We start from the raw sequence: 24278 nt of genomic DNA on the forward strand, positions 1-24278 counted from the left end.
TTCGCATTTTTTCTTAACACATCATATGCATAAAAATTCCTCTAAGATATAGACATAACCTGTATACAAGCAGACATTATTTACAGAGGGCATCTCTTTATCTACTATTATTTTTATGGGAAAAGGAAATACTTCGCAGAAGAAGTGAGACAGAAGTTAGGAAATCATAGCAAGAGTAAATTATTTTTATCAATATTTTTTTAATTGTTATATTCTGAAATTTATAGAAACTACATAAAATCTAATTTTCAAAACCACCCCAAGCACACAAACTAAAGTGAGACCTGCTCTACTTCCTTAGAGTTGCTCTGGCTCAAATGTCCTGTGACAATTATGATAAGAATCCATTTACTGGACATAGATAGGAAGGATGACAACTTTATCAATCCACCAGGAATCAATGGAACAACACCAGTTTCTGGGGTATTTTGTCAAATAAATAACCCCGAGGTTAAAGCTGAACTACTGGAAGGGAAAAGCTGTCATTCTGAGATATGTTCGTTGAAGAAAAGGATTTCAAAAATGATAAATATGAACTAAAAATGGCATGTCTGGGAAAACTGAAGATGAACTAGGATGTGAAGAACTTTATTGGATTTAGGATCTTGTTCCTGATAATATTTATTTAGAAACACTTTCCAGGATATTTTTGAATATATATGTATATTTATAAATAAATATATATTTATATATGGAGAAATACATTGAATTGTGAATGAAAGGGAGAAATTTCAAATACTGTAAAATATACCCTTCTCCAAGTTAAGACTTGTCTTTCTAAAACACTGTGTTCACATGAACTAATATACAAGTTAATGCATTTATTCCTTCTTTCTTTATTCCTTCCCTTCCTCCCTTCTCTCCCTTTCTTTCTTTCCTTTTTAGGTTAGATGACAAATTTGAACATTATTATACCATTATTTGGCATGGAAAATGTCACAGATCTGAAATTCCAAGTCTTCTGAGTTAGTATTTTATTTTTCATATATCAGAGCTATTCTTCCCACAACATAAAATGATTCATTGCTCTCCTTTGCTTAAAACTTTTCTGTGTCTTCTCTATGCCAACAGGGTGAACTCCAAGCTACTTTGTATAGTCAGGAAAACTCTTTAGATCTTGGCTGGAGTCCAACATTGAGGAATAAATTTCAGTTATTTTCAGTCATAATTGAATACACTGTAGACCAGAGGTTGATTACTTCTTTTGATACATGGCACAAAAATCAAGGCCTCTGGGTAGCACATTCAAAGGTATAAAACAAACTCAAATCAACATTAAACAGCACCAGTGATTATAGTTCAATCTCTAATGCAGTATAGTATCTCAAATACTTTACACAAACTTTCACTATTAGAACACAAGTCACTCTTGTCATCTTTTAGCAATGAGATGCCCCATTGAGCCATACAGATCTCTAGAGGCAAAGTTTGTCTTTGTTAGTTACGTGTGTATGTGTGTGTATGGTGATGTCAGGCAGAGTTATAACTGTTATTCTGATAAGGTTCATTCTACTTTTCAGTGGAAAAAAACTGGAGACACAACAGCCTACCAGAACATACTTAGTGAGAACAGCCATTTCAGACATTTGGAATTTCTTACATTTGCTTAAAAACACGTTGTATCCTTTCTTCACCTTGAGTTACTGCTTGAATCAATGACCAGTCCTGTATAGTGGGGGACCATGTGTGACTTGCACAGGTGTCATACCCATGAAGCCAGACCTGCCCAGGAGGAAAAAAAATCCCAATGCATCACTCTCCTCCCTCACTTGGAACACTTTTTGTTGTTCCCCACTTGCTGAACTGAAAGAGGAGCCAGAGGTGAGGGAATAAATATACTCATATAAATAATAGCAAACGAGGCAAGAGCCAAAGGATTAATCTCAAAAAATATACAAGCAACTCCTGCAGCTCAATTCCAGAAAAATAAATGACCCAATCAAAAAATCAGCCAAAGAACTAAACAGACATTTCTCCAAAAAAGACATACAGATGGCTAACAAACACATGAAAAGATGCTCAACATCACTCATCATCAGAGAAATGCAAATCAAAACCACAATGAGGTACCAATACATGCCAGTCAGGATGGCTGCTATCCACAAGTCTACAAGCAATAAATGCTGGAGAGGGTGTGGAGAAAAGGGAACCCTCTTACACTGTTGGTGGGAATGCAAACTAGTACAGCCGCTATGGAGAACAGTGTGGAAATTTCTTAAAAAACTGGAAATAGAACTGTCATATGACCCAGCAATCCCACTTCTGGGCATACACACTGAGGAAACCAGATCTGAAAGAGACACGTGCACCCCAATGTTCACCGCAGCACTGTTTATAATAGCCAGGACATGGAAGCAACCTAGATGCCCATCAGCAGACCAATGGATAAGGAAGCTGTGGTACATATACACCATGGAATATTACTCAGCCATTAAAAAGAATTCATTTGAATCAGTTCTAATGAAATGGATGAAACTGGAGCCCATTATACAGAGTGAAGTAAGCCAGAAAGATAAAGACCATTACAGTATACTAATGCATATATACGGAATTTAGAAAGATGGTAACAATAACCCTATATGCAAAACAGAAAAAGAGACACAGATGTACAGAACAGAATTTTGGACTCTGTGGGAGAAGGCGAGGGTGGGATGTTTCGAGAGAACAGCATCGAAACATGTATATTATCTAGGGTGAAACAGATCACCAGCCCAGGCTGGATGCATGAGACAAGTGCTCGGGCCTGGTGCACTGGGAAGACCCAGAGGGATCGGGTAGAGAGGGAGGTGGGAGGGGGGATCGGGATGGGGAATACATGTAAAACCATGGCTGATTCATGTCAATGTATGACAAGACCCACTGAGGTATTGTAAAGTGATTAGCCTCCAACTAATAAAAATAAGTGAAAACATGAATAAATAAACAGGTCAATCTGGTGGTAGATGGATAGAGAAGGAAGAAGGATATCTAGCATACCCTGTCTTTCTAATAAGCTGAAGTTGTCTAGATCTAGTTTACTAAGATTCACATTCCTACTGCAAGTAGTAAAGAATTAACTTCTATAGATTTGCTTGAAATAAATAGAAAAAGAAAACAACTTGGAACAAAATGCAAACTGAATGTTGATAAGAAAGGTAGATAAACAGAAGCTCATCTTGACAAGAACATGCTACAAATGCTTATAAATTCATTGTGGTCTTATAACTGCATGAGTACAACCACTCATTTGCCTATAATAGACTCTCTATTAACCTTGCTTTTTTCTTTTCTAATGTAGGATAATAATCTCTTAATATGAGCACATTTGTTTTGTGATTCCCCTCTAATAAAGCAAGGATTAGAGCCTTAAATGGTGAACTATTTTTCTAAACTATAAAGTGAGGGGGAAATCACATTTGTATAGGATAAAAGATAACACTTAGAACTGATGACAACCATGTACCAATTTTTCTCTGTATATTTCAACCCTTAGTTTTTCCCACCTGTATGATCAGTCAGAAATACTCATTTTTATTTCATAGATGTTTATATTTTTCTGGAATTATGTGCTCCCACACACAGACTTATATATATATAGATGTAGACATTCAGACATATCCATTTTAATATTACTGATGTTTTTGTTGAAAATCTACACTTAAGAATACAGCATTTGTCCCCTTCATGGACCACTACCTTGTCATGGTGAAGGGTATTGTGTTACTCAATGAAGCTATGAGCTATGCAGCACAGGGTCACCCAAGGTGGATGGACGGGTCATAGCAGAGAGTTCTGACAAAATGTGATCCACTGGAGAAAGGAATAACAAATCACCCCACTGTATTTGCCATGAGAACTTCATGAACTGTATAAAAGGCCAAAAAGATACGACATCAAAAGATGAGTCCCCTCAGGTCTGAAGATGTCCAATATACTACTAGTGAAGACTGGATGAGAATTACCAGGAGCCCCAGAATGAATGAAGTGGCTGGGCCAAAGCAGATACGATGCTCAGTTGTGGATGTGGCTGGTGACAAAAGTAAAATCTGTTGCTACAAAGAATGTACTGTATAGGAACCTGGAATGTCAGGCACATGAATCAAGGCAAATTGGATGTGGTCAAGCAGGAGATGGTAAGAATAAACACTGACATCCTAGGAATCAGAGAATTAAAATGGATGGGAATGGGCAATTGAATTCGTATGACCATTGTATCTACTACTGTGGGCAAGAATCCCATTGAAGAAATGGAGTAGCCCTCATAAGCAACCAAAGAATCTGAAATACAGCATTTAGGTACAAACTAAAAAATGGCAGAATGATCTCAGTTTGTTTGCAAGGCAAGCCATTCAACATCACAGTAATCTAAGCCTATACCCCTACCACCAATGCTGAAGAAGCTGAAGTTGATGAGTTCTATGATGCCCTAGAAGACCTCCTAAGATTAACACCAAAAAAAAAAATATATTCTATTCATCATTAGGGATTGGAATGCAAAAGTAGAAAGTCAGGATATGCCTGGAGTGACAGGCAAGATTGGCCTTGTCAAAATGAAGCAGGGCAAAAGCTAACTGAATTCTGCCAGAAGAATGCACTAGTCATAGCAAATACCCTTTCTCAACAACACAAGACATGACTTTACACATGGACATCACCAAATGGTCAATACTAAAATCAAATTGATTACATTCTTTGTAGCTGAAGATGGAGAAGACAATCAGCAAAAATAAGACTTGGAGCTGACTGTGGCTTGGATCTTCAGCTTCTCATAACAAAATTCAGGCTTAAAATGAAGAAAACTGGGAAAAACACTAGGCCACCCAGGTATGACTTAACTCTGTATGAATTTTCAGCAGAGGTAATGAATAGACTCAAGGGACTAGATCTAGTTAACAGTGTACTTGAAGAACTATGGGCACAGGTCCATAGTATTATACAGGAGGCAGCAAACAAAACCATCCTAACTAAAAAGAAAAGCAAGAAGGCAAAGTGGTTATCTGAGGAGACTTTACAAATAGTGGAAGAATGAAGAGAAGTGGAAAGCAAGGGAGAGAGGGAAAGGTATATCCAATTAAACACAGAGTTTCAAAGAACAGCTAGGAGAGACAAGAAAGTCTTCTTCAGTGAACGGTGTTTAATAATAGAAGAAAACAATAAAAGGGGAAAGACTAGAGATCTCCTCAGGAAAATAGAAATATCAAGGGAGCATTCTGCCCAATAAAGGATAAAAATGGTAAAGACCTAGTAGATGCTGAAGAGATCAAGAAGAGAAGGAAAGAATACATGGAAAAAGTGTATAAAAAAGATCTTTTTTTTAATTAGTTGAAGGCTAATTACTTTACAATATTGTAGTGGTTTTTGCCATACATTGACATGAATCAGCCATGGATTTACATGTGTTCCCTATCCCAATCCCCCGTCCTGCCTCCCTCCCCATTCCATTAATGAACCTGATTACTATGATGGTGTGGATAGTCACCCAGAGCCAGACATTCTGGAGTGTGAAGTCAAATGGGCCTTAAGAAGCACTGCTGTTAATAAAGCTAGTGGATGCGATGAAATTCCATCAGAACTATTCAAATCGCTAAATGAGGATGCCATCAAGGTTGTGCATTCATTATGTCAGCTAATCTGGTAGATACAGCAGTGGCCACAGGACTGGAAAAAGGTCAATCCTCATCCCAATTCACAAGAAGGGTAGTACCAAAGAATGTTCATATTATCGGACAACTGCACTCATCTTCCATGCTAGTAAGGTCATGTTTAAAATCTTGCATGCTAGGCTTCAGCATTATGCAAATCAAGAACTTCCAGATGTCCAAGCTGGGTTTAGAAAAGAAAGAGGAATTAGAGATAAAATTGCCAGCATTCACTGGATTATAGAGAAAGCAAGGGAATTTCAGAAAAACATCTATATTTCATCTACTATGCTAAAGCCTTTGATGGTGTGGATCATGACAAACTGTGGAAAGTTCTTAGATGAGATTACCAAACCATCTTACCTGTCTCCTGAGAAACCTGTACGCGGGTCAAGAAGCAACAGTTAGAACCCTACATAGAAAAACTGATTGGTTCAAGATCAAAAAAGGAGTATGAAAGGGCTGTCTGCTGTCACCCTGTTTGTTTAATCTATATGCTGAGCACGTCATGAGAAATGCCAGGCTGGATGAGTTACAAACCAGAATTAAATTAGGCAGGAGAAACACCAACAACCTCAGATATGCTGATGATACCACTCTAATGGCAGAAAGCAAAGAGGAACTAAAGGGTCTCTTGATGAGGGTAAAGGAGGAGAATGAAAAATCCAGCTTAAGACCAAATATTAAAAAAAAAAAAAAAAACTAAGATCATGGCATCCAGCCCCATTACTTCATGGCAAAAAGAAGGGGAAAATGTGGAAGTAGTGACAGATTTCCTCTTCTTGGAATCCAAAATCACTGTGGATGGTGACTGCAGCTGTGAAATCAGAAGATAATTTCTTCTTGGCAGGAAGGTAATAACAAACCTAGACAGTGTGTTGAAAAGCAGAGACATTACTCTACCGACAGCAGTCTGTATAGTCAAGGCCATGGTCTTCCCAGTGGTCGTGTACAGTTGTGAGAGCTGGACCATAAAGAAGGCAGAGCACCAAAGAATTGATGCCTTCAAAGTGTGGTGCTGGAGAAGACTTCTGAAAGTCCCTTGGACAGCAAGGAGATCAAACCAGTCAATCTTAAGGGAGATCAACCCTGAATATTCCCTGGAAGAACTGATGCTGAAGCTGAGGTCTAGTATTTTGGTCATTTGATGTAAACAGACAGCTCATTGGAAAAGTCCCTGATGCTGGGAAAGATCAAGAGAAGAAGGAGAAGAGGGCATCAGAGGATAAGATAGTTGGACACCATCACTGATGCAATGAACATTAATTTGGGCAAACTCCAGGAGATAGTGAGGGACAGGGAGGCCTGGTTGCTGCAGTCCATTGGATTGCAAAGAGCAGGACATGACTAGGTGACTGAACAACAACTATATAGAGCATTTGTAAACCTTTCAAATCCTGAATATGTAAATATATAAAATAAATATATTTTGTACAAAGTTGAGACATCACCCAATATACACATGAGAATGAGTCAGAAATTATATATTAAAAATGTGGGGGAAATTCTATGATTCTGTAGCTATCATTTATTTATTAATGAGTTTATTCAGAAACTACTTATCAAATGGTTACCTTGGGCCAGGTATTATGGAAAGTATTGAGGAAAAGGAATAAAATTTTCCCTACCCTGTCATATTCTCCATTTACATTAATAGGGATATTTAAAAGTAACTCTAAGTAAGAAATATAAAGAATTAGTAGAAATATGTATTACTTCATTATTTGTTGCATAACTCCACTGTTAGAATTCAAGTTTCACAAGGGCACAAGAGAAGAACTTTTCCCATTTTATTTATTGTTAAATCTCCTGTTCATCACATGCCAATAAAATGGACAACCTAGGAAAAACAAATAGATTCTTAAATAGGTATAGTCTCCCAAGAGAGAACCAGGAAAAATAGAAAATATAAACAAACCAATTACCAGTAGTGAAACAGAATCAGTAATTAAAACACTCTCAAGAAACAAAAGTTCAAGACCAGATGGAATTCTACCAAACATTAAGAGATGAGTTAACACCTATCCTTCTCAAACTATTCCAAAAAATTGCAGAGCAAGGGGAACTTCTAAACTCATTCTATGAAGCCACCATCACCTTGATACCAAAACTAGACAAAGGTATCATTTGTCTATGATGTGATCATCTCAATAGACACAGAAGGTTTTGACACAATTCAAGATCAATTGTTCATAAAAACTCTCCAGAAAGTAGGCAGAAAGGGAACTATACCTCAGTATAATAAAGGCCATATGTGCCAAACCCATAGCTAACATCACATTCAATGGTGAAAAGCTAAAAGTATTTCCTTTAGGATCAGGAACAAGACAAGGATGCCCACTCTCACCATTCTTATTGAACATAGTATATGAAGTCCTAGCCAAAGAAATCAGAGAAGAAAAAGAAATAAAAGGAATAAAAGTGGAAGAGAAGAAGTAAAACTGTCACTGTTTGCAGATGACAGAATACTACACATAGAAAATCCTAAAGATTCCACCAGAAAACTACTAAAAGTCTTCAATAAATTAGGTAAAGTTGCAGGACACAAAATTAATATACAAAAACCTGCTGCATTTCTATACACTAACAACATAAGGTTAGAGAGGGAAATTAGGAAAACAATCCCATTGACCACCACATCAAAAAGAATAAAAAACCTAGGAATAAACCTTTCAAAGGATGTGAAAGTTCTTTATTCAGACAACTGTAAGACAATGATGAGAGAAACTGAAACAAACAGATGGAAAGATATACCATGCTCATGGATTGAGGAAGTGATATTGTCAAAATGGTCATACTATCAAAGGCAATCTAGAGCATCAATGCAATCTCTATCAAAATACCAATGCATTTTTTTCACAGAATTAGAAAAATAATTTAAAAACGTGCATGGAAACAAAAAAGACTCTGAGTAGCCAAAACAGTCTTGAGAAAGATGAATGGAGCTAAAGGAATCACACTCCCTGACTTTAGATTATACTATAAGGCTACAGTAATCAAAACAGTCTGGTACTGGCACAAAAATGGATCAATGGAACAGAATAGAGAGCCTGGAAATAAACCCATACCAAACACCTAAGTTCTTGCCTAAGGAGGCAAGAATATACAATGAGAAAAAGGCAATCTCTTCAGCTTGTGGTGTTGGGAAATTTGGATAGCCATGTGAAAATCAATGAAGTTAGAATATACCCTCTCATCATAAACAAAAATAAACTCAGAATGGCTTAAAGACCTAAACATAAGACATGACACCATAAAACTCCTAGAAGAGATCATAGACAAAACATTATCAGACATAAATTATACCAAATATTTTTAGGTCAATTCTCTCAGGGCAACAAATGAATAAATGAGACCTAGTTAAACTTACAAACTTCTGCACAGCCAAAGAAACCATTGATGAAACAAAAATATTACCTAATGGATGGGAGAAAACGTTTGCAAATAATATGACTGACATATATAAACAGTGCATACAATTCAATATAAAAATAAAGCCACCACTCAATAAAGTCAGAAGACCTGAATAGACCTTTTCGAAAAATGGCACACAGATGGCCAATAGGAACATGAAAAGATGATCAACATTGCTAATCATCAGGGAAATGCAAGTCAAGACCATAATGAGATATCACCTCACCCCTGTCAGAATGTCTATCCTCAAAATGAACGCAAATAATAAACGTTGGTGAGGATGTGGAGAAGAGGTAACCCTCCTATACTGTTGGTGGGAATGTAAACTGCTGCAACCACTATAGAAAACAGTATGGGGGTTTCTCAAAAAACTAAAAATAGAGCTACTATATGACCCAACAATTTCATCTCTGGGTATGTGTTTGAAAAAGTAAAAACACCAATTAGAAAAAAATACATGCACCCCAAAGTTCAGAGCAGCATTATTTATAATTGCCAAGATATGGAAACTTATATGTCTATCAACAAATGGATGCATAAAGATGTGTACACACACACACACACGCATGCACGCACATATACACACACACTGGAATTATACTCAGTCATAAAAAATAAAATTTTGCTATTTGCAGCAACATGGAAAGACCTGAAGGGCACTGTGCTAAGCGGAATAAGTCAGAGGGAGAAACACAAATACTGTATGATATCACTAACATGTGGAATCTAAAAATTATAATAATCTAGTGAATATAACAAAACAGAAGCACTTATAGAAACAGAGAAGTAGCCAGTATTAACCAGGGAAGAGAAAAGAGGGGAAAGGGGGGAATATCCTGGTAGAGGATTAAGAAGAACAGACTATTATATATAAAGTAGGCTACAAGGATACATTCTAAAACATTCTATAACATACAAGGGTACATTCTATTATGCATTATATAATAGCTATAAATGGAGCATAAACTTTGGAAATTGGGAATCACTGTATTGTACACCTGTAGCTTATATAATGGGCCTCCCTGGTAGCTCAGATGGTAAAAGAATCTGCCTGAAAAGTGGGAGACCTGTGTTCAGTCCCTGGGTTGGGAAGATCCCCTGGAGGAGGGCATGACAACCCACTCCAGTATTCTTGCCTGGAGAATTCCCAAGGATAGAGAAGCCTAACAGACTACAGTACATTGGGTCACAAAGAGTTAGACACAACTGAGTGGCTAAGCACACAGCACAACTTATATAATATCACAAAACAATGTTATATTATTTTTTATTTGCAATATAACATTATTTTTAACTGAAGTATCATGGTTACCTGAGTGCAGAGTTGCAAAGAATAGCAAAGAGATAAGAAAGGCTTCCTCAGTAATCAATGCAAAGAAATAGAGGAAAACAATAGAATAGGAAAGACTAGAGATCTCTTCAAGAAAATTAGAGACACCAAGACAACATTTCATGCAAAGATGGGCACAATAAAGGACAGAAATGGTATGGACCTAAGAGAAGCAGAAGATATGAAGAGGTGAAAAGAATACACAGAACTATACAAAAAAATCTTCATGACCAAGATAACCATGATACTTTAATTAAAAAATAGAAGAAAAAAAGTATAATGATAAAAATAATGCTACATAAAATTCACTATTTACTAGATGCTGTCTACCTCTTTGTGATCTCATGGACCATAGGTTGCCAGTCTCCTCTGTGCATGAAATTCTTCAGGCAAAATTACTGGGGTGGGTTGCCCTTCAAATTCCTTTGTTTAAACTGCTAGTTGACATTGCCACTTAAAGAATTTTCAGAGCATATGGGAATTAATTATTAAAGCATAGTGGTAAGCCTGGCAGACAAGGAAATTTGTGAGTCATTTAGAGAAACACAAATATTTTAGGATACTGGAGAGAGTGTGCCTATGAGAAAGTGTGAGGATAAGTCTGAAACTATAGCTTAGCCACTTTACAAAACATATGAAGCCTATACTAAAGATTCTGTGTACTATCCCAAGGGAGATGCAGAGCTACTAAAGCATGTATTGGAGAAATAACATAAGGGGAGTCACATGTTTGTTGATTAAATAAATTCTTTTAAATATTATATTTTGGATAACATATCAAAAATGTAGAGGAACAGATCTTTACTTATTTAAATGCAAGCATATTTAAAGTACAAATTTCTTTATCTCTCTTGTTTAAATACTAATTAATTTAGTATAATGTTTTAAATATCAGATTATATTGCCACAAAATCTGCACATATTTTCAAGAGCCTAAGACAACACAAATTAAATCATTTCTCCTATTAGAATGAAAGGAAAAAAACTCAGAAAATATGAATGAATACATGTTTACATTATATATCTCTTCTGGGAAATTCCTTACTGCCTTTTGATAGAACATTAAATTGAAGCCTTCTATCAGATTTCTAAAATTTTTACATTTAATGGAACATACTAGCTTTCCTCAGAGAAGCATATTTTTTAATAATAAGACTTTATAAATCTATCAAGAAAGGTCTTGTGCTATGTGCAAAAAATGGAAAATCATCTGGTGAATAGAAAAATTCATATCAACATTAAATAATTCATGATTCTGCTATACCCAGGCCTATAACATTTTGTACAGTTAATTTTTCTGTTAGATGTATGTGTGTATGTATATATATGTGTGTGTATATTTAAACTTATATGTAATATATATGTAAAGTTAAATATATATATCTTTAATATATGTAAAGTTATCTGTATATGTTTAATAAGGAAAATATTTTAACTTTTAATAAGGAAAATATACCTTCCAATGAAATTTAATATCTTATAATTTTATTACTGTTATTCTTTGCTAAGTGAGAAATGTCTAGAACTACTCATTTCAATTGAAAATGATTGTCATAGAATTTTCTTTAATCAGTTTTGTTTATTTGGAACTACATCTCCGAGAATCTCCTACTCCGTAACGCTTTGGGTTAATGCGGGTTTAAAAAAAAAAAAAAAAGTGAAAATGTTAGTCACCCAATCATGTCAGACTCTTTGTGACCCCACGGACTGTAGCTCACCAGGTTTCTTTGTCGATGGAATTTTCCAGGGAAGAATATTGGAAATATTCCCTTCTTCAGAGGATCTTCCCAATCCAGGGAAGACACCCAGGTCTCCCACATTGCAGGCAGATTCTTTGCCATCTGGGCCACCGGGGAATGTGGGTAGACAAGGTATAATTGTGAGGACAGGGAGGCAGGGTGAAGCCACACTCACTGCTCTCTACAGGAGCCAGTGCTTGATTATGGTGAAATACAGACACAGGAGGGCTGACAGATTGTAGTTGTCACTTGCTTTCCTCTCTGTTTCAAGGGTTTTCAAACTCCTGACCCTGCTGACCAGTAAAGGGCCAAGGTCCAGGACAAGATGCTTTGCTGCAGATCCTCAGACTTCTGCACCACCTTCCCTTTTGCAGGTCCGTATGGCCTGTCAGATTCACTGCCTGGGCCCCGAGGTCTTCTTCCCACCTCTGTAAGACCAACTTATAACTAGTTTGTTTATACATTTAATAACTATCTGATAGCTGCTAATGGTTCTACCTCCCTGAACAGAATGAACACTGACACTACGTTATTTTATTTTTTCCCTAACTCCTTAGTTGGAAAAATGTAGGGAGGAAAATTTAAGAACTACTGAAGGTAAATAGATAAAGCTAAAAATAATATTAGCTCATCAGTTTAGTTAGTTTTAACCTCTCACATCCCAGCATGCCGTTGGGGATTCTTATCAAATCTAGTAGAATTGATTGGTAATTTTATTGTTTTTCTTAAATATTGAACTTACAGTGTGTATACGTCATCAAGTTGAAATTGTCATGCAAATTCAACCAAGGTTTTATTTGCATAATTTTAAATCTCATTAGCCTTCAAGACATCCTATTTGGTCCACCTTTGTCTATTCAACTTCATTCTCAAATATTTATATCTTTTTAATCAATTCCCTCTACAAACAGCCAGTGGGATGGGAAAAGGTGGAAGATTAAATAATTGTTTTTAGAAATAATTTTTTCCATAGACAGCAATATATGTCAGTTTTTTATAAGCCATAAACTCATCAGAAAGACATACCTTTCTGTAAAAGGGTTAATGATTCAACTTCCATTCCTCAAATATAAATTTTAAATTTGTAGTGAAGACATTAGTGATGACATTATTTTAAACTCATTTTCCAATCTTTTGATTAAAAAGGTGCTCACTGAGAGTACCATGGATAGACCATCACAATGTAGCACCACTCTCTCTTAAATGGTAAAAAATAGTTCTCCAACTACAATCCCTTCCCCATCTTACTTCCCCTGAGAGGGCAACAGGGATGAAGGCCAGAGATCTCCAAACAGAGGAAATAGGCTGCAAGTGTCAGACATTTTTTATCTCTCTCTTAAGTGGCAGGAGGAAACAAACTACAAGTGTTAAGAATGTTTCCCCTTCTCTATACAAATTTAAAAAGAGGTTTCTCTTAAAATTCTGTGTTGCCATGAAGACACCTGACTCCACCTGAACTTAACTTTTCTCAAACCTTGAACTAACCAATGTATTTTTCTTATGGAAATGTTTATCTTAAGCTATGTTAACGAACTATGTATTTACCCTAGACTCTGTCTTAAAGTAGGTTCCCCCTAAGACTCAGAACAGACTTGACAAACCAGTATGTTTTACTCATGCAAATGTTCTCTTAAGCTAGGTTAATGAGACTTGAATTTGCTTGGAAACCTGCCTTTCTTCAAGATTCACATCAATCATTTTATGTCCTGGGACAACTCACCTTGTGCCAATGTTATCTCAAAATGCATATTGTGGCTGAGGGGCCTGTTGCCATTCTCTGAGTTTTGATTCCTTTCTCTAATCAGCAGATTGCTAGTAGCTATATGCCATCTGGCTAAAGACTAGCCAGGAGGCACTCTTTCTGCCCCCTTCTGATGTCTACGTCAGAAGCTTTCTCTATCTCTTTTATACTTTAATAAAACTTTATTACACAAAAGGTCTGAGCAATCAAACCTTGTTTCTGGCCCCGGATTGAATTCTTCTCCAGAGGCCAAGAATACTGTCATCTTTCGCGGTTCAGGAACAAACTTTCATTTTCAAGAAAGCTTTTGCTAGCAGTGGATTGGTTGCCAATTAGACTAATTTTTCCTTAGAGGAAAATGCTACTAGCTGAAGTGGCTTAGGTACTAAGTCTTGAATCAGCTGAAAAATACAAAAGTTGACTCTGGGACCCAACACTGATTCATTAATTTTCCAGGGGCCTAAAATGCTTTCAGTTCAGTAATGGACAATTGGGTATTGGTAAAGTTAAATCCTCTCTGGAACAAATTTTCCTTAATTTAATCCCTTTTATATTCACAGAAATTAGGGTCAAGCAATGAGTTCACAGCCAAGGGACAATAAAGACACTGGAAAACAAGCATGAAAAGCAAATAACTGATTTTGACCTTGAAGGACTACAAATTTTGAGATTACAAACATATAATATAAAAAACTATGTAAGAAATATTTAAAGAATAAATGCAACTAGAAAAGTTGCAACAAAGGGGCATCAGGGTTGAAACAGAAAGATCTGAAAACAAATTATAAACAAAGATTTTTTTTAGATGTAAAATAAAATCCCTGGGGAAAAAAGCCAATGTAAATATTAATCTGCAGATAGTAAACAACTGAAGAAAGAATAAGAAAGCTGGAAAGTGTATCAGAAGAAATCACCCAGACTTAAGTAATTCCCTGAAAAGGAAATGACAATTAGGAAATAATCAGGAGATATAGGGGACAGAAGGAAAATGTACAGTACACATTTGTGTTGTAGTGGAAGAAAATTTAAAACATGAATTGAGAAAAAATAGCTACAAATTTCCTAGTCCTGACAGAAATAGTAATATAAATTCATGAAATACATGAATCTGTATCATAAATGGCACAAATAAAAAATTAGTCAAGTCCAAATTCATTATATTGAAGCTTCAGAACAAAGTAAAAGAACCTTAAAAATGGATATAGAGAAAACACAGGCCATTTATAAGGGAGCAACAATTAGAAAGACAGCATATTTTTTTTTGCATCAACAAATGATACCAAAAGAAAATGAAAAATATTACCAAGGTGTTGTCAAAAGTAAATATCAACCTAGAATTGTGTATCTAATAAAACTATCCTTCAAAAAAAAAAAATGTGTGGAAATAAACAGAACATTACATTTACTAAATTCCATAATTAAGAAGTTTGAAAATACCAAAAATTAAAAGAATATACATCTGTGATAATATACAGATTGGGTATGAACTATATAACTTCTTTAGAAAATTTTGTCTACCACCATACCACCCTGAATGCACCCGATCTCATTTGATATCAGAAGTTAAGCAGGATCAGGCCTGGCTAGTACTTGGATGGGAGAAAATTTTATTATTACATTATAATAATAACTATTCACATATCCTTTGATCCAACATTTTTGCATACACACAAGATGAAGACAAAAATATGTATAGCAGCACTGTATATTAAAAAACAAAATAAAACTAAAAACATTCTAATAGCTATCTACAAAGGAATGGTTTAATAGACTACTGCATAAGGATGAAAATGACTGAATTCCAGGTATATACCACAAGACAAAGAAAACTTTGAAACATAATATTGAGAGAAAACTGAATTGCCAGAAAACTATACAATTTGATATAATTCCTGTAAAGTTCTCAAACAGGAAATATCACATAATATATTGTTCATGCTTCATATATGCAAGCTAAAATTAAAACAAAAGCAAGAACAAGAAGAAAAGGAAGTAAAAACACAGAATATAATATACTTATTCCCTCTAAAGGGAAAACAGATAGCACAGGAGAATAGAATTGTGATCCAAGTTATAAATGATATTCTCATTCTTGGGTTGCATATAAAGTTAATGAATGTTCACTTAATTATTAATCAAAGCAATAAAATTAAAATATAATTTATTTTAGTTAAATAAATATGCATATAAATATTTGAATTTAACTCTATTTTTTTTTACTCTGAAGTAATTATCCATCCTAAGAAGAAATGTATTTAGCATGGTTTTTATGAACAAATTTTTTTTTTTTTTGGTAGTCAATTCAACCGCTCACTATCATTCTTATGTTCCCTAGGGAAACATTAAGTTTTTCTTGTTTTTTTCTCATTAGATCACAATGGTTCCCTGTTAAATAATCAGAAATTATAAGGGCATAACTCAAGGTACCTAAGGTAATCATTAGGTACATTAAATTAGATAATTATTTCTAGAAAAAAATGGATCTGTCACTCAAATACACATTCAATGTATGTGGCCCATTGTTGGTATCTGTATTATCCAAGTGAGCTAAATGGAGAGATATGTGGAATTCTCAAGGATCCACCTGAAACTCATTCCTTTAAGGTATAGCTGGTATTTTTTGGAACAACGGTTATATATTTTCTCGTACAAAACTATGAAATAGTTTAATATTCACAAATAATATTATTTCTTAATGAGCTAGGAATGGCAACAGAGCACTCCAAAAGACAGTTTTAAATGATTACAGGTGACAATATAAAATTAAAATCATTTTCTAACCCTGCCTTAAATCTAAGATTGGATCCAGACCCAAGAAGCTATCTTTTAACCCTGCCTTAAATCTAAGATTGGATCCAGACCCAAGAAGCTATCTTTTAGCTATTCTCTTGGGCCCTAGATGGACCTTAATGACTTTCCACAGGAGAAGGCATTTACTATATTGAATGCATAGATACTTCATTCTAACATTCTATGAGGATAAAAAGAACAAGAATAAGTTAGAGATAAGACTTTATAATTAATTCAATGATATAACTAAAGTCAAATACTCCCACTTCTGTGGAATATCTCATAGTTTTATTTCTCTATGACAACTACTTTCTCAGCGTTAGAAAGTGAATAGTGATATCTGCATCACACAGTGTTTCTCTATAATGTGAGCCTGAATGCATCAAATGATAGCACCTGCGAAGGGGTAAAACTTCCTTAAGTTCTCGTGTGTGTATGTGGAGGCACAGCCCATATAGATAGATATTCAAGTGACCACAAATCTGGGAAATAAATATTGGAAAGGATGGGTCAGAGAGAAGGTAGAAGAGATACAGATAGTGCATATTAACTATTTGGAATGTATTAATTTGTTCACAAAACAACATACCTATTCACTTTTCAGTTTTTAAATGTTTTACCCAGTTGTTGTATTATAGATATCAATGTTATTTGGGTCCATACTGGATTACAGAAAAACAATAACCAACCTTTTCAATGGGAAGCAGCATCCTTGTCTTCACTCTTCCACCAAATATATACTTAATAGAATCTACACAATGGCAAACAAGTCCCAACTCTAACTTTACCTTTATTAGATGTCATTGGAGCATTTCAACATCCATAAAATTGTAGTAAAATATCTGTCTTGCCAACATAATTGGATTGCAATGTGAGGTTTTAATACAATATAAAGCATGGTATGGCATAACTTATGATACTACTATATGAATATTTATCACTTTCAACTGAAATAAATCACTTTCCTTGGTAATAAGATAGTACTTATATTTGTAGGTGGCAGACTTCTTCATATCTGAACTCAGAACAAGGTAAACATGCTGGGATAGGATCCATTATACTTAGAACCTGACAAAGATGTGAGTGATTACCATTTGTATTGGAATCTACAAGGTCAAATTAAAAGGCTACTTCAGTAATAATTCAAAACTATAAAGAGACAGATATTTTCAATTCTTGTAAATAAAAAAGGAACTCTGTGGCCAGAGTGTCAACCAACTTGATACAGCAATTATTCTCTTGGGCAAAAAATGCTATTACAGGTGAGAAACAAACTTTTAGTCTGTGACTAATGGATTGATTTATGCCAAACTATTAGAGTGATATATAAACAAGTCTGTGGTGATTTTCCATAAATGATACATATTACCTTGATATGTTGAGAAGCAATTGGTGTGAGGTCCTGTCAGAGTGCAGCATAGGGGTTCTGGAGTCAAAAAAGATCTAGATTCACATCTGATGCTTACCTCTTAACAATATTGGGATTTAGGGCCAAGTACTCAAAATCCATCTTCTTCATGTTCTCCATCCATCAACATGGACGTAATAACCATGCTACCTCTTTGGGTTTCTGTGAAGATAAATAAGAAAGAGTAAGAAAGATAATTAATTAGGTGTGTGGAATATTGGAGTTTAATGATAATTAGCACAGGGTTTGGAGCCAGATGGCCTCTATTTGAATGTGGCATTGGAGCTTACCAGATGTGTGTGGCCCTTGGCAATTTGCTTAACCACTCTTTGGCTCTATTTCTTAAATTATAAAAATAGCAAGGGTAATGATTGTACCTACTTCATGAAGATTAAGCTAATTAATATTTTAACGTGTTTAAAACAGTATTATAGTACATAGTAAGTGCTATAAGTTTTTAATAAGATGAAAATGCAACAAACAATGTTTACTGTTGGCAAAACCAGATTAATACATTTTTTAATATTTTCCCTAGTACTTGGGGCTAATAGTTGAGGCTGATTTACATATGGCATAGTTCCTACTCAGAAAATCAAATTGTTCAGGTAATAGTCTGTGAGAAATAAAGGGAAGAAATTTCTACAAAGCTGAAACCAAACGCTCTGGTCTAGCTGTGAATAATCACAGCTGGCTCGCCTTAAAAGGTTAGAGGATTAGAATGTTAATAATTTTGTATTTCTTAAGCAAATATGTTCAAACATACAACGAGCAGCTGTTCCCATGGAAGAATGAGCCAGCGACAAGTTTCATCAGTCAAAAGGAAAGCTATTTTTGGTCAAATGAGAGCTCAAAAAGAGTGTTATTTTTGAAATGCTTTTTAATGACAGAAAACATAAATATTTTTTGCAGCTCTTTAATTCAGAAAACAACTTGAATAATGTTTCTGAACTTGAAAAGTGTAGATAAAAGCTTATTCCAAATTCTAGAAGTACAAATTCTTAGGACATTCTAGTTTAAAAAATGTATAGTTTGTATCATGGAGGAAGTTGAGTTCCATATACATAGGAAAAACCAATTAATTTAAAGCAATGCTTCTTAATCTTTTTTTTTTTCTTTTCATTATTGCCCCCTTAAATAGCTTTTTAGGACAGCTTTTTCTAATTGCCTTTCACATATAATCTTGACACCATGAATACAATATATATATGCCTATATACATAAGAAATTTTTTTCACCCCAGGAACCGATTGTCTTTCCACTGGGGACAATATCACCCATCTCCTTTGAGAATTAATGGCTTAAAGTGATAATTTACCAAGGGAGAGTCTTTGTTTCTGGTCTTTGTATGGAAAAAGTGCCATTGTTAGTCAGTCACTAAGTCATGTCCAACTCTTAAACCCCATTGAATGTAGCACACCAGGCTCCTCTGTCCTTCACTAACTCCTGGATTTTGGTCAAATTCATGTCCTTTGAGTCAAGGATGCTATCTAACCACCTCATCCTCTGTAGCCTCCTCCTCCTTTTGCCTTCAGCCTTTCCCATCATCAGGGTCTTTTCTCATGAGTGGGCTCTTCACATCAAGTGGCCAAAGTATTGGGGCTTCAGAGTATTCAGGGTTGATTTCCCTTAGGTTTCACTATTTTGATGGCCTTGTGGTCCAAGGGATTCTCGAGTCTTCTCTGCTTCATGTAACTCTCTCGCCAGGTTCCTTATTTAAGATTGTTCCTGTTTTGTCTACTTGTTTGGTTTGTTTTATTTTGCTTGGTTTTATTTATTTAGTATCAGGAAACCTATTTTAGACTTTCTAGCTGCAAGTATAGGAGTCTATGTTTAATAGAGCATGGACAAAAGTTTTAATGTGTTTAAATAAATTATTTATTATACTTTCCATATTTTTTTTGTTCAACTGCCTTATATAAAAGAGGCATAAGTTATGAGGGGAAGCCCCCAGGTGGCAGAGAATCCACCTGCTCACCAGGAGTTTGGGAAAACCCCCTGGAGAAGGAAATGGCAACCCACTCCAGTATTTTCTCCTGGGAAATCCTACGGAGAGAGGAGCCTGGTCGGCTACAATCTATGGGGTTGCAAAAGATTTGGACATGACTTAGTGACTAAATGACAATGTGCCTCAGTATCCTCATTATCTATAAATGAGGATAGTAATAATACCTAACTCTAGGAGCTGCAACACTTAAATGAGTTAATATGAATAAGGTTTTAGAACAGTGCATGGTAAATAGAAAGCAGTACATTTCTTATTTTTATCTTTCTTTAATACTAGCTTAAGACCTCATAATAATTTCCTTATAGTGATAAGTCTCAGGTTAAAAAATCAAGTAGAAAGAGTAGTGTCAAGACACAGAATGGTTGAGGCAAAAAAACAAAAGAAAAACAAACATGCTGGGAACTAAGCTAAGTCTTCTGTCAGATGCTACATGTCTCTTTCACATCTGATTCATTTTTTGTACAATAGACGGGTTATCTTATTTACTGTATTATCACAACTGGTTCTCTACTCTAAAGTTACATGACCTGTATCTGTCCTTTCAAATCCAATTTCAAATTTCTTTCAGGGAGTGTCTGATTGGTTCAGCTGTCCTTTCCTTTTTCATACTTCTGGTCTCTAGTCATTTGGGACAGGTATAGCAAACTTGGTAGAGAACCCCAGATTTTGAGAATGAGTAACAATTATGAAACAGAGAGGATTTCTTAGAGTGGGCAAACATGTAAAAGTTGTCTGTCTCCATTGGGTAAGAGATACAGCATCAAATCATTATTTATGAGGTGTTAACTTCAAGTTTTTACCTAAATTAATATTCCCAAATATAAAGGAAGCTAATAATGACAAATGAAATTGAAATATACTAAGCAGTTGGAATATTTATGAGGACAACACATCACATTGGCAGGACTAACATTTGGCTATACAATGCTCCAGATATCATAAAAGAATAATATCTTTTTTATGTAAGGCAGCTGAACAATAAAAAAAAAGTCAAAAGTATAATAAAGTATTTGTTTCAACACAGTAAATTTTTTCTCCATGCTCAATTAAATGTAAAATAAAATGAGACCCTCTAATGTCATAGTTCCCTTCAAATATCATGATCTTATTTTATTTGAAATGGTGGCAAGAAGTGACCTACTAGAGTTTATCTTCTTTACTTTTAAAATATCCTGTATAAAATATCTACTGTGAAAATAATTTTAGGAAAAAATGTGACTGAATTCTACTTGATATTTTACATCAATTAAACATGTTTGCTCTTGTTGTGGTGAAAAAATTTTACACTGTATAAGAATAACAGTATACTGTGAAAGTTCAAAATGGTAATATCTCAGAAACATATGCATGATAGTGTTTAAAAATAGTCCACCAAAATGGAAGTGCTTGACTATAAAATCTTGAGAAAACATTGCTTCTCTTATTTAGATATACTGGACATCAAGCAACATGACAGAGAAAATGTATTTAACAATGCAACAAAATAAAAATTTGCAATTCTATTTTGTGACATTCCAGATATTTTGAATGCTACTGGAAACAACATTTAGTATACACTCATGGGAAGATTATATGGACTTCAACCACCCCATTCATCAAACTGGTTTAGTTTACTGTCACAATACTTCAAATGAGAGAGAGAAACATGATTTTATTACCCTGCACATCTAATGAAATTTATTGGATCCCAGTTAAGTTTATGTTGAGGGTAAAATTCCACAGAAGGACATTCTGCTTAGAGTAACTTTGTCATGGTATTAGAAAACACGGTGATTCAATTGTTAACAAAAAGATTTAATCAATATAATATAGGTGTCCTTAGAAAAACTGGATTAAAGCAAATATAAATAATAAAACCTTCAAGGAAATTGGAGATACCAAGAGAACATTTCATGCAAAATGAGCACAATAAAGGACAGAAATGGCAAGGATCTAACAGAAGCAGAAGAGATTAAGAAGAGGTGGCAAGAATACACAGAAGAACTATCCAATATAGTCTTAATGACCCAGCCACTAAAGTATAGTCAGACATCCTAGAATGTGAAGTCAAGTGGGCCTTTGGAAGCATATTATGAACTAGTGGAGGTGATGGAATTAAAGGATGATGCTGTTAATGTGCTGTATTTAATATGCCAGCATATTTGGAAAACTCAGCAGGGGCCACAGGACTGAAAGAGGTCAGTTTTCATTTCAATCCCAAAGAAGGGCAATGATAAAAACATTTTTTTTTTTCCCAGTGGGTTTTGTCATACATTGATATGAATCAGCCATGGATTTACATGTATTCCCAACATTTTAAACTACCACACAACTGCACTCATTTCACATGCTAGCAAGGTAATGCTCAAAATCTTTTAAGTTAGACTTCAAAAATATGTGAACTGAGAACTTCTAGACATTCAAGCTGGATTTAGAAAAGGCAGAGGAACCAGAGATCAAATTGCCAACATCCACTGGATCATAGAAAAAGCAAGGGAATTCCAAAAAAAATCTGTTTCATTGACCACACTAAAGCCTTTGATTGTGTGGATCACAACAAACTGTGGAAAATTCTTAAAGAGATGGGAGTTCTAGACCACCTTACCTGTCTCCTGAGAAACCTATATGCAGGACAAGAAGCAACAGTTAGAACTGGACATAGAACAACACAAGGGAGTGGTCCCAAATCAGGAAAGGAATACATCAAGGTTATATATTGTCACACTGCTTATTTAATTTCTGTGCAGGGTACATCATACAAAATGCCAAGCTGGATGAATCACAAAACTGGAATTAAAAGTGAAAGAGGAGTGAAAATGCTGGCTTAAAATTCAACATTCAATAAACTAAGATCATGGCATCTGGTCCCATCATTTCATGGCAAATAGAAAGAGAAAAAAGTGGAAACAGTGACAGATTTTTCTTGGGCTCCAAAATCACTGTGGACTGTCACTGTAGCCATGAAGTTAAAAGACACTTGCTCCTTGAAAGAAAAGCTATGACAGACCAGGACAGCGTATTAAAAGGCAGAGATACCATTTTGTTGAAAAATGTCTGTATAGTCAAAGTTATGGTTTTTTCAGTAGTCATGTACAGATGTAAGAGTTGGACCATAGAGAAGACTGAGCACCAAGGAATTGATACATTCAGATCGTGGTGCTGGAGAAGACTCTTGAGAGTCCCTTGGACTGCAAGATCAAACCAGTCAATCCTAAAGGAAATCAACCCTGAATATTCATTGAAAGGATTGATGCTGAAGCTCAAGCTCCAATACTTTGACCACTTGATGCAAAGAACCTACTCATTACAAAAAATCCTGATGCTAGGAAAGATTGAGGGCAAGACGAGAAGGGGGCAATAGAGGATGAGATGGTTGGATAGTATAACCGACTCAAGGGACTTGACTTTGAGCAAACTTCGGGAGACAGGGAAGGACAGGGAGGTCTGGTGTGTGCAGTCCATGGGGTCTCGAAGAGTCAGACAATTTAGCAAATGAAAACATCAAAACTCCATTAATACATCAAAATCAGACTTTCGTATATCGTTTCATAATTAAGATAATTAAAATAACAAAACTAAGCATTTTGAGAGTTACTTATTTTTAAAACAAAGTGATTTTGTTCAGACAGTGATATGTCTTGTTGTTTTTTTTTTTCCCTTTACAATTAACATGGTAAAGTTCCGTTAGACTGGTATCTCATGTTCTTAAATGGTTTTTGTATTTTTATTTAAACAAAGTGGTTTGTTGACAACTTTTTCACCCTGATTCTTCATTCATCAAAAAATATGTCTAATATATAAAACAAATTGCTTAAACTAAGTCTAGGGAAATAATTCAATAAAAATGAAAAATAAAACCTTGCTCATCTTAAAGAAATTTATTAACAAGAGGAATAGAAATGCAGCATACTTTCTAGAAATGTAGCTTTTCACAAACAGACAATATTTTTTGCTATATCTGACCAAATTCCTCATTTTATATATGAGGAAACAGTTTAGTGATGTGTTTTTACTTAAAAGTAGATAGTCATTAGAGTTTCAAGGAACACAGATTTTTAATTACTTAGAACAGTGTTTAAATAAATACTTTCATCTTTTATTTCATACCAAATTTCACAGTACATGAAGATGACTTTCATAAAATCTCTCAGTTCAAATAAACATATTCTCATATTGTCTCATTTCTAAAACTACACATTTAATATCAGGTCTTCCTTCGATCCTGATGGCTCAGAGGATAAAGTGTCTATCTGC

This window comes from Dama dama, chromosome 29 (genome assembly GCF_033118175.1).
Source record: "Dama dama isolate Ldn47 chromosome 29, ASM3311817v1, whole genome shotgun sequence".
Classification (NCBI taxonomy): Eukaryota; Metazoa; Chordata; class Mammalia; order Artiodactyla; family Cervidae; genus Dama; species Dama dama.